Source organism: Triticum urartu, chromosome 2 (assembly GCF_003073215.2).
Source record: "Triticum urartu cultivar G1812 chromosome 2, Tu2.1, whole genome shotgun sequence".
NCBI lineage: Eukaryota > Viridiplantae > Streptophyta > Magnoliopsida > Poales > Poaceae > Triticum > Triticum urartu.
In genome coordinates this window covers 691,252,106-691,261,891 of record NC_053023.1, presented here as the reverse complement: position 1 = coordinate 691,261,891, position 9,786 = coordinate 691,252,106, and the positions used below count along the sequence as shown (strand labels likewise).

The 9,786-nt window shown below is 49.9% G+C and overlaps 2 pseudogenes; both read left to right on the top strand.

Moving 5' to 3' along the window:
- The first annotated feature begins 3,699 nt into the window (after positions 1–3,699).
- LOC125537934 lies at positions 3,700–4,293 on the top strand (annotated as a pseudogene).
- A 2,595-nt stretch (positions 4,294–6,888) lies between these two features.
- Positions 6,889–7,614, top strand: LOC125537933 (annotated as a pseudogene).
- Positions 7,615–9,786: the final 2,172 nt, after the last annotated feature.

The window sequence follows — 9,786 nt, the reverse complement described above, 5'->3', positions numbered from 1 at the left end:
AGAATGACAATCTCGTCGACTAGATGAACTAGGACGTGCGTCATGATATTGAAGAAGGATGGTGGGAACACCAGCTCGAAACTGACAAGACATTGCGCCACATCACTCCTTAGCCTTGGTACGATTTCTGGATCGATCACCTTCTGAGAGATTGCATTGAGGAATGCACATAGCTTCACAATGGCAATTCGGACGTTTTCCAGTAGAAGCCCCCTCAATGCAACCGGAAGCAGTTGCGTCATAATCACATGGCAGTCATGAGACTTTAGGTTCTGGAAATTTTTCTCTGGCATATTTATTATTCCCTTTATATTCGACGAGAAGCCAGTCGGGATCTTCATACTGAGCAGGCATTCAAAGAAGATTTCTTTCTCTTCATTCGTAAGAGCGTAGCTGGAAGGACCTTCATACTGCTTCGGAGGCATGCCATCTTTTTCGTGCAAACGTTGCAGGTCCTCCCATGCCTCAGGTGTATCTTTTGTCTTTCCATACACGCCCAAGAAGCCTAGCAGGTTCACGCAAAGGTTCTTCATCACGTGCATTACGTCGATTGAAGAGCGGACCTCTAGGTCTTTCCAGTAGGGTAGGTCCCAAAATATAGATTTCTTCTTCCACATGGGTGCGTGTCCCTCAGTGTCATTCAGAACAGCTAGTGCGCCGGGACCCTTTCCAAAGATTACGTGTAAATCATTGACCATAGCAAGTACGTGATCACCGGTACGCAAGGCGGGCTTCTTCCGGTGATCTGCCTCGCCTTTCTTTCGACATTGATGGATGTTCGGAAGAAATCGACGATGGCCCAGGTACACATTCTTCCTGCATTTGTCCAGGTATATACTTTCAGTGTCATCTAAACAGTGCGTGCATGCGTGGTATCCCTTGTTTGTCTATCCTGAAAGGTTATTGAGAGCGGGCCAATCATTGATGGTCACGAACAGCAACGCCTTTAGGTTAAATTCCTCCTGTATGTGCTCATCCCACGTACGTACACCGTTTCCATTCCACAGCTGTAAAAGTTATTCAACTAATGGTCTTAGGTACACATCAATGTCGTTGCCGGGTTGCTTAGGGCCTTGGATGAGAACTGGCATCATAATGAACTTCTGCTTCATGCACATCCAAGGAGGAAGGTTATACATACATAGAGTCACGGGCCAGGTACTGTGATTGCTGCTCTGCTCCCCGAAAGGATTAATGCCATCCGCGCTTAAAGCAAACCATACATTCCTTGGGTCCTTTGCAAACTCATCCCAGTACTTTCTCTTGATTTTTCTCCACTGCGACCCGTCAGCGGGTGCTCTCAACTTCCCATCTTTCTTACGGTCCTCACTGTGCCATCGCATCAACTTGGCATGCTCTCCGTTTCTGAATAGACGTTTCAACCGTGGTATTATAGGAGCATACCACATCACCTTCGCAGAAACCCTCTTCCTGGGGGGCTCGCCGTCAACATCACCAGGGTCATCTTGTCTGATCTTATACTGCAATGCACCGCATACCGGGCATGCGTTCAGATCCTTGTATGCACCGCGGTAGAGGATGCAGTCATTAGGGCATGCATGTATCTTCTGCACCTCCAATCCTAGAGGGCATACGACTTTCTTTGCTGTGTATGTACTGTCGGGAAATTCGTTATCCTTTGGAAGCTTCTTCTTCAATATTTTCAGTAGCTTCTCAAATCCTTTGTCAGGCACGTCATTCTCTGCCTTCCACTGCAGCAATTCCAGAATGGTACCGAGCTTTGTGTTGCCATCTTCGCAATTGGGGTACAACCCTTTTTGTGATCCTCTAACATGCGATCGAACTTCAGCTTTTCCTTTTGACTTTCGCATCGCGTCCTTGCATCGACAATGACCCGGCGGAGATCATCATCATCGGGCAAATCGTCTGGTTCCTCTTGATCTTCAGCAGCTTCACCCGTTGCAGCATCATTGGGCACATCGTCCGGTTCCTCTTGATCTTCACCAGCTCCCCCCGTTGCAGCATCACCATATTCAGGGGGCACATAGTTGTCATCGTACTCTTCTTCTTCGCCGTCTTCCATCATAACCCCTATTTCTCCGCGCCTCGTCCAAACATTATAGTGTGGCATAAAACCCTTGTAAAGCTGGTGGGAGTGAAGGATTTTTCGGTTAGAGTAAGACATCGTATTCCCACATTTAGTGTATGGACAGCACATAAAACCATTCTGCTTGTTTGCCTCAGCCGCTTCAAGAAACTCATGCACGCCCTTAATGTACTCGGAGGTGTGTCTGTCACCGTACATCCATTGCCAGTTCATCTGCGTGCATTATATATAATTAAGTGAATTAAGTGTGTCAAAAACCATTACAGAACATCATGAATAGATAATTAAGTGACCAAATTAATAGAAGTTCATCATCACATTAAAACCAAAGTACATACATAGTTCTCATCTAACAACATATAGCTCTCCAGAGAATCTAATTAATTAAACCATACATTGAAACTATGTAAAACATTTTAATGCGAAAACAAAGGCGATCATAATCGCAACCAAGGTAACAATTGATCCAATGGCATAATGATACCAAGCCTCGGTATGAATGGCATATTTTCTAATCTTTCTAATCTTCAAGCGCATTGCATCCATCTTGATCTTGTGATCATCGACGACATCCGCAACATGCAACTCCAATATCATCTTCTCCTCCTCAATTTTTTTTATTTTTTCCTTCAAGAAATTGTTTTCTTCTTCAACTAAATTTAACCTCTCGACAATAGGTCGGTTGGAATTTCCGGTTCACATACCTCTATATAAATAAAATCTATGTCACGTTGGTCGCATAATTTTCATAAACAATAAATGAACCAATAGTTATAAAGATTAATATATACCACATCTGAATCATAGACAGTACGAGGGCCGACGGGGTGGATACCAAAACCATCGCACTATATAAGATGCAATAATAAAAGTAAGAAAATAATACAAGTATCTATATAAACATACAAGTAAGAATATTTTTCCATTCAGAAAGAAGATAAGAACAAGAGGCTCACCACGGTGGTGCCGGCGATGAGCTCGGCGCGGGTGATCGACGGCGGTGAAGACGGGGACGGGGTGTGACGGACCGCTAAACCTAGACAAATATTGTAGGAAAATGGAGCTTGGAGGTCGAGCTTGGAGAGGAGAAAGCTTAAGTAGTGTGGCTCGGGCATTCCATCGAACACCTTGTGTGCATAGGAGGTGAGTTAGAGCACCACCAAGCCCTCTCCCCCTCGGCCAGAAAAAACAGAGCAGTGTGCTCTGCTCTTACGCGAGGGGGTATATATAGGCACCTCATTGGTCCCGGTTGGTGGCATGAACCGGGACTAAAGGGGAGCCTTTGGTCCCGGTTCAAGCCACCAACCGGGACCAATGGTGGTGGGCCAGGAGCCAGCACATTGGTCCCGGTTCGTCCCATCAACCGGGACCAAAAGGTCCAGACGAAACGGGACCAATGGCCCGGTGGCCCGGCCGGCCCCCTGGGCTCACGACCGGGTCCAATGCCCCCATGGGTCCCAGTTCTGGACTGAACCGGGACTAATGGGCTGACCCGGACTGGACCTTGCCCCCTTTTCTACTAGTGATTAGATCATTATAAGTATGCAGGTTGCGAGCTGCGAAGGAGGCCGTAATACTTTCCAACCGACCAGAAAGGTGGCATAACCTCAGGTCGAGCACAAGTTCACGGTATGTTCAAGGGCATGGGCGTCGGCGAGTTTGTTGCCTCGTCCGTCTTCAAAGTCGGCGGCTATAAGTGGGAGATCAACTTCTACCCGGATGGGGTCAGCCAGTACAGGTGTGGCGATAACACCTCATGCTACTTTCGCTACCTCGGCGGAGCCAAGGATGTGAAGGCCAAGTTCGCGCTCAGCATGCTGAGGACCAGCAGCCAGGCAGAGGTGGTCAGTTGGCACGCGAAGGAGCACGTCTTGTCTCAGCGGAATGATGAGCGGGGCCGCCGCAGGTTCGTGAGCAGAGGGAGGCTGAAATCCCTGTCCGCGAAGGCTAAGGCGACGACTGCTTCACGATACGTGCGTGCTCACCGTCAGCAAGGAGACTCCGCTTGTGCTGCAGGGCGACCTCGAGCCCTGTATCGGTGACCCGACAGGCGCGGACGTCACGTTCCGCGTGGGCGGCAGGAGTTTCCAGCACACCGGATCCTCCTGGCCGCGCGGTCGCCAGTCTTTCGAGCTCAGCTCTTTGGACCCATGGCGGAGAAGGACATGGGGCGCGTCAAGGTCGTGGATGTGGAGCCAACCAATCTCTCGAAGAAGAAGAGGTGATCGATATCACTTCTCTCTGTATGCATATGTTCATGACGATCTTCTGTTTCCTTCATTTGCTTACTAGCTAGCGTGTCGAGTCCTCTCTATACGTATATATAATACATAGCGTACGTCGACCAAGCACGAAGATAAGAGAGGACACTTCTCTCTATTAATTAGCTAGATAACACAATATACGAAACACCTAAATTAATCCCCCAAAACCCCTAAACCACCCCCTTTCAAAAAAACCTCAGCTCCTGCCAGCTGCTGACGCGTGGATGCCTATTAGTCTCGGTTTGTGCCACCAACCGGGACCAAAGGGCCTCCTACCTGGACTCGCCACACGGGCCACGTGGAGGCCCATCTGTCCCGGTTCATGTAAGAACCGGGACTAAAGGCCCAGGGCATTAGTAACGACACTTTAGTCCCGGTTCAACAACCGGGACAAAAGGCCCTTAAGAACCGGGACAAATGGCCTTTTTGCTACTAGTGATGGTCAGCCAATGTAAATTGCTATGTGCACATCATAGAGGTAGTAGCTCAATGATGGCTGTTAGATTCAGATTTGTGGGACTAATCATGCGGTGGTGAATGGGTCGTCCGATGTGTTGGGGGTAATTGTGGGGTGCACTTAAGAAAGTTCTTGTTTGATTGTTTAATAATAGTGGAGATGGAGATGGAGATGCAGTTTGCGAGCTGCGAAGGAGAGGCCGTAATACTTTCCAACCGACCAGAAAGGTGGCGTAACCTCAGGTCGAGTACAAGTTTACGGTATGTTCCTCTCTGTATCCGCCTCGGCCAAGGAGTCTGTGACCGCTTTGTATTTCCCACAGCCTTTACAAGTCCTCTATCTCCATATAACATGGTTAGGCGTGCAAAAGATTACGGCCAACTCCTGTCTGTCGATCAGACCCGTCGCTTATTCTCAAAAGCTTTGATGGCCATGGCTAACGAAGACGGCGCAACCTCTGCGGGGGATTACTACTCGATACCCGAGGCCACGTCCTCCACATCCATCACACGTCATCACACCGCGACGTTTGATTTCGTGGTGACCGATTACCTGCAGCTCAAGGAGTCAAGGGCATGGGCGTCGGTGAGTTCGTTACCTCGTCCGTCTTCAAAGTCGGCGGCTACAAGTGGGAGCTCAACTTCTACCCGGATGGGATCACCCAGTACAGGTGTGGCGATAACACCTCATGCTACGTTCGCTACCTCGGCGGAGCCAAGGATGTGAAGGCCAAGTCTGCGCTCAGCATGCTGAGGACCAGCAGCTAGGCAGAGGTGGTCAGCTAGCGTGTGAAGGAGTACGTCTTCTCTACGAGGAATGTTGAGCGGGACTGCCGCAAGTTCGTGAGCAGGTGGAGGCTGAAATCCCTGTCCCGCGAAGGCGAAGGTGACAGCTGCTTCATGATATGGTGTGTGCTCACCGTCAGCAAGGAGACTCCGCTGGTGCTGCAGGGCGACCTCGAGCCCTGTATCGGTGACCCGATAGGCGCGGACGTCACGTTCCGCGTGGGCGGGCAGGAGTTTCCAGCACACCGGATCCTCTTGGCCACGCGGTCGCCAGTCTTTCGAGCTCAGCTCTTTGGACCCATGGCAGAGAAGGACATGGGGCGCGTCAAGGTCGTGGATGTGGAGCCAACCAATCTCTCGAAGAAGGAGAGGTGGTCGATATCACTTCTCCCTATATGCATATGTTCATGACGATCTTCTGTTTCCTTCATTTGCTTACTAGCTAGCACTAGCTAGCATGTCGAGTCCTCTCTATACGTATATATAATATGTAGCGTACGTCGACCAAGCACGGAGATAAGAGAGGACACTTCTCTCTATTAATTAGCTAGATAACACAATATATGAAACACCTAAATTAACCCCCCAAAACCCCTAAACCACCCCGTTTCAAATAAAACCTCAGCTCCTGCCAGCTGCTAACACGTGGATGCCTATTAGTCTCGGTTTGTGCCACCAACCGGGACTAAAGAGCCTCCTGCCTGGGCTCGTCGCACGGGCCACGTGGAGGCCCATCTGTCCCGGTTCATGTAAGAACCGGGACTAAAGGCCCAGGGCATTAGAAACGACACTTTAATCCCGGTTCAACAACCGGGACAAAAGGCCCTTAAGAACCGGGACAAATGGCCTTTTTTCTACTAGTGACGGCCAGCCAATGTAAATTGCTATGTGCACACCATAGAGGTAGTAGCTCAATGATGGCTATTGGATTCAGATTTGTGGGACTAATCATGTGGTGGTGAATGGGTCGTCCGATGTGTTGGGGGTAATTGCGGGGTGCACTTTAGAAAGTTCTTGTTTGATTGTTTAATAATAGTGGAGATGGAGATGGAGATGCAGTTTGCGAGCTGCGAAGGAGAGGCCGTAATACTTTCCAACCGACCAGAAAGGTGGCGTAACCTCAGGTCGACTACAAGTTTATGGTATGTTCCTCTTCGTATCCTCCTCGGCCAAGGAGTCCGTGACCGCTTCGTATTTTCCACAGCCTTTACAAGTCCTCTATCTCCATATAACACGGTTAGGAGTGCAAAAGATTAAGGCCAACTCCTGTCTGTTGATCAGACCCGTCGCTTATTCTCAAAAGCTTTGATGGCCATGGCTAACGAAGACGGCGCAACCTCGGTGTGGGATTACTACTGGATACCCGAGGCCACGTCCTCCACATCCATTACACGTCATCACACCGTGACGTTTGATTTTGTGGTGACCGATTACCTGCAGCTCAAGGAGTCAAGGGCATGGGCGTCGACGAGTTCGTTACCTCGTCCGTCTTAAAAGTCGGCGGCTACAAGTGGGAGCTCAACTTCTACCCAGATGGGATCACCCAGTACAGGTGTGGCGATAACACCTCATGCTACATTCGCTACCTTGGCGGAGCCAAGGATGTGAAGGCCAAGTTTGCGCTCAGCATGCTGAGGACCAGCAGCCAGGCAGAGGTGGTCAGCTGGCGCGCGAAGAGTACGTCTTCTCTACGCGGAATGATGAGCTGGGCCGCCGCAGTTCGTGAGCAGGTGGAGGTTGAAATCCCTGTCCCGCGAAGGCTAAGGCGACGACTGCTTCACGATACGGTGCGTTCTCACCGTCAGCAAGGAGACTCCGCTGGTGCTGGAGGGCGACCTCGAGCCCTGTATCGGTGACCCGACAGGCGTGGACGTCACGTTCCGCGTGGGCGGGCAGGAGTTTCCAGCACACCAGATCCTCTTGGCCGCGCGGTCGCCAGTCTTTCGAGCTCAGCTCTTTGGACCCATGGCGGAGAAGGACATGGGGCGTGTCAAGGTCGTGGATGTGGAGCCGACCAATCTGTCGAAGAAGGAGAGGTAGTCGTTATCACTTCTCTCTGTATGCATATGTTCATGACGATCTTCTGTTTCCTTCATTTGCTTACTAGCTAGCGTGCCGAGTCCTCTCTATACGTATATATAATACGTAGCGTACGTCGACCAAGCACGAAGATAAGAGAGGACACTTCTCTCTATTAATTAGCTAGATAACACAATATATGAAACACCTAAATTAACCCCCCAAAACCCCTAAACCACCCCCTTTCAAAAAAAACCTCAGCTCCTGCCAGCTGCTGACGCGTGGATGCCTATTAGTCTCGGTTTGTGCCACCAACCGGGACCAAAGGGCTGTTGGAAATATGCCCTAGAGGCAATAATAAAAGCATTATTATTATATTTCTTTGTTCATGATAATTGTCTTTATTCATGCTATAACTGTATTATCCGGAAATCGTAAATACACGTGTGAATACATAGACCATAATATGTCCCTAGTAAGCCTCTAGTTGACTAGCTCGTTGATCAACAGATAGTCATGGTTTCCTGACTATGGACATTGGATGTCATTGATAACGGGATCACATCATTAGGAGAATGATGTGATGGACAAGACCCAATCCTAAGCATAGCACAAAGATCGTGTAGTTCGTTTGCTAGAGCTTTTCCAATGTCAAGTATCTTTTCCTTTGACCATGAGATCGTGTAACTCCCGGATACCGTAGGAGTGCTTTGGGTGTATCAAACATCACAACGTAACTGGGTGACTATAAAGGTGCATTACAGGTATCTCCGAAAGTGTCTGTTGGGTTGACACGGATCGAGACTGGGATTTGTCACTTTGGATAACGGAGAGGTATCACTGGGCCCACTCGGTAATGCATCATCATTATGAGCTCAAGGTGACCAAGTGGTTGATCACGGGATCATGCATTACGGTACGAGTAAACTGACTTGTCGGTAACGAGATTGAACAAGGTATTGGGATACCGACGATCGAGTCTCGGGCAAGTAACATACTGATTGACAAAGGGAATTGTATACGGGGTTGATTAATCCTCGACATCGTGGTTCATCCGATGAGATCATCATGGAGCATGTGGGATCCATCATGGGTATCCAGATCCCGTTGTTGGTTATTGACCGGAGAGTCGTCTCGGTCATGCCTGCTTGTCTCCCGAACCCGTAGGGTCTACCACTTAAGGTTCGGTGACGCTAGGGTTGTGAAGATATGTATATGCAGTAATCCGAATGTTGTTAGGAGTCCCGGATGAGATCCCGGACGTCACGAGGAGTTCCGGAATGGTCCGGAGGTAAAGAATTATATATAGGAAGTGCTGTTTTGGCCATCGGGACAAGTTTCGGGGTTATCGGTATTGTACCGGGACCACCGGAGGGGTCCCGTGGGCCCACCGGGTGGGGCCACCTGTCCCGGGGGGCCACATGGGCTGTAGGGGTGCGCCTTGGCCTACATGGGCCAAGGGCACCAGCCCTACTAGGCCCATGCGCCTAGGGTTTCCACCACGGAGGAGTCCAAGTGGTGGAAGGCACCCCGAGGTGCCTTGGGGGGGAGGGAAACCCTCCCCTGGCCGCCGCACCTAGGAGATTGGATCTCCTAGGCTGCGCACCACCCCCCCTTGGCCCTCCTATATATAGTGGGGGAGAGGAGGGATTTCATACCTCAGCCTTTGGTGCTTCCTCTCTCCCCGTTACGTCTCTCCCTCGCAGTATAGGCGAAGCCCTGCTACTGTGACGCCCTGCATCCATCACCACGCCGTCGTGCTGCTGGATCTTCATCAACCTCTCTTCCCCCCTTGCTGGATCAAGAAAGGAGGAGACGTCATCCGTTCTGTACGTGTGTTGAACGCGGAGGCACCGTCCGTTCGGTGCTAAGATCATCGGTGATTTGAATCACGTCGTGTTCGACTACATCATCCCCGTTCTTTGAACGCTTCCGCTCGCCATCTACAAGGTACGTAGATGCATCTAATCACTCGTTGCTAGATGAACTCCTAGATGGATCTTGGTGTAACCGTAGGAAAATTTTTGTTTTCTGCTACGTTCTCCAACAGTGGCATCATGAGCTAGGTCTATGCGTAGTTCTCTTGCACGAGTAGAACACAAAGTAGTTGTGGGCGTTGATTTTGTTCAATATGCTTGCCGTTACTAGTCTTATCTTGATTCGGCGGCATCGTGGGATGAAGCGGCCCGGACC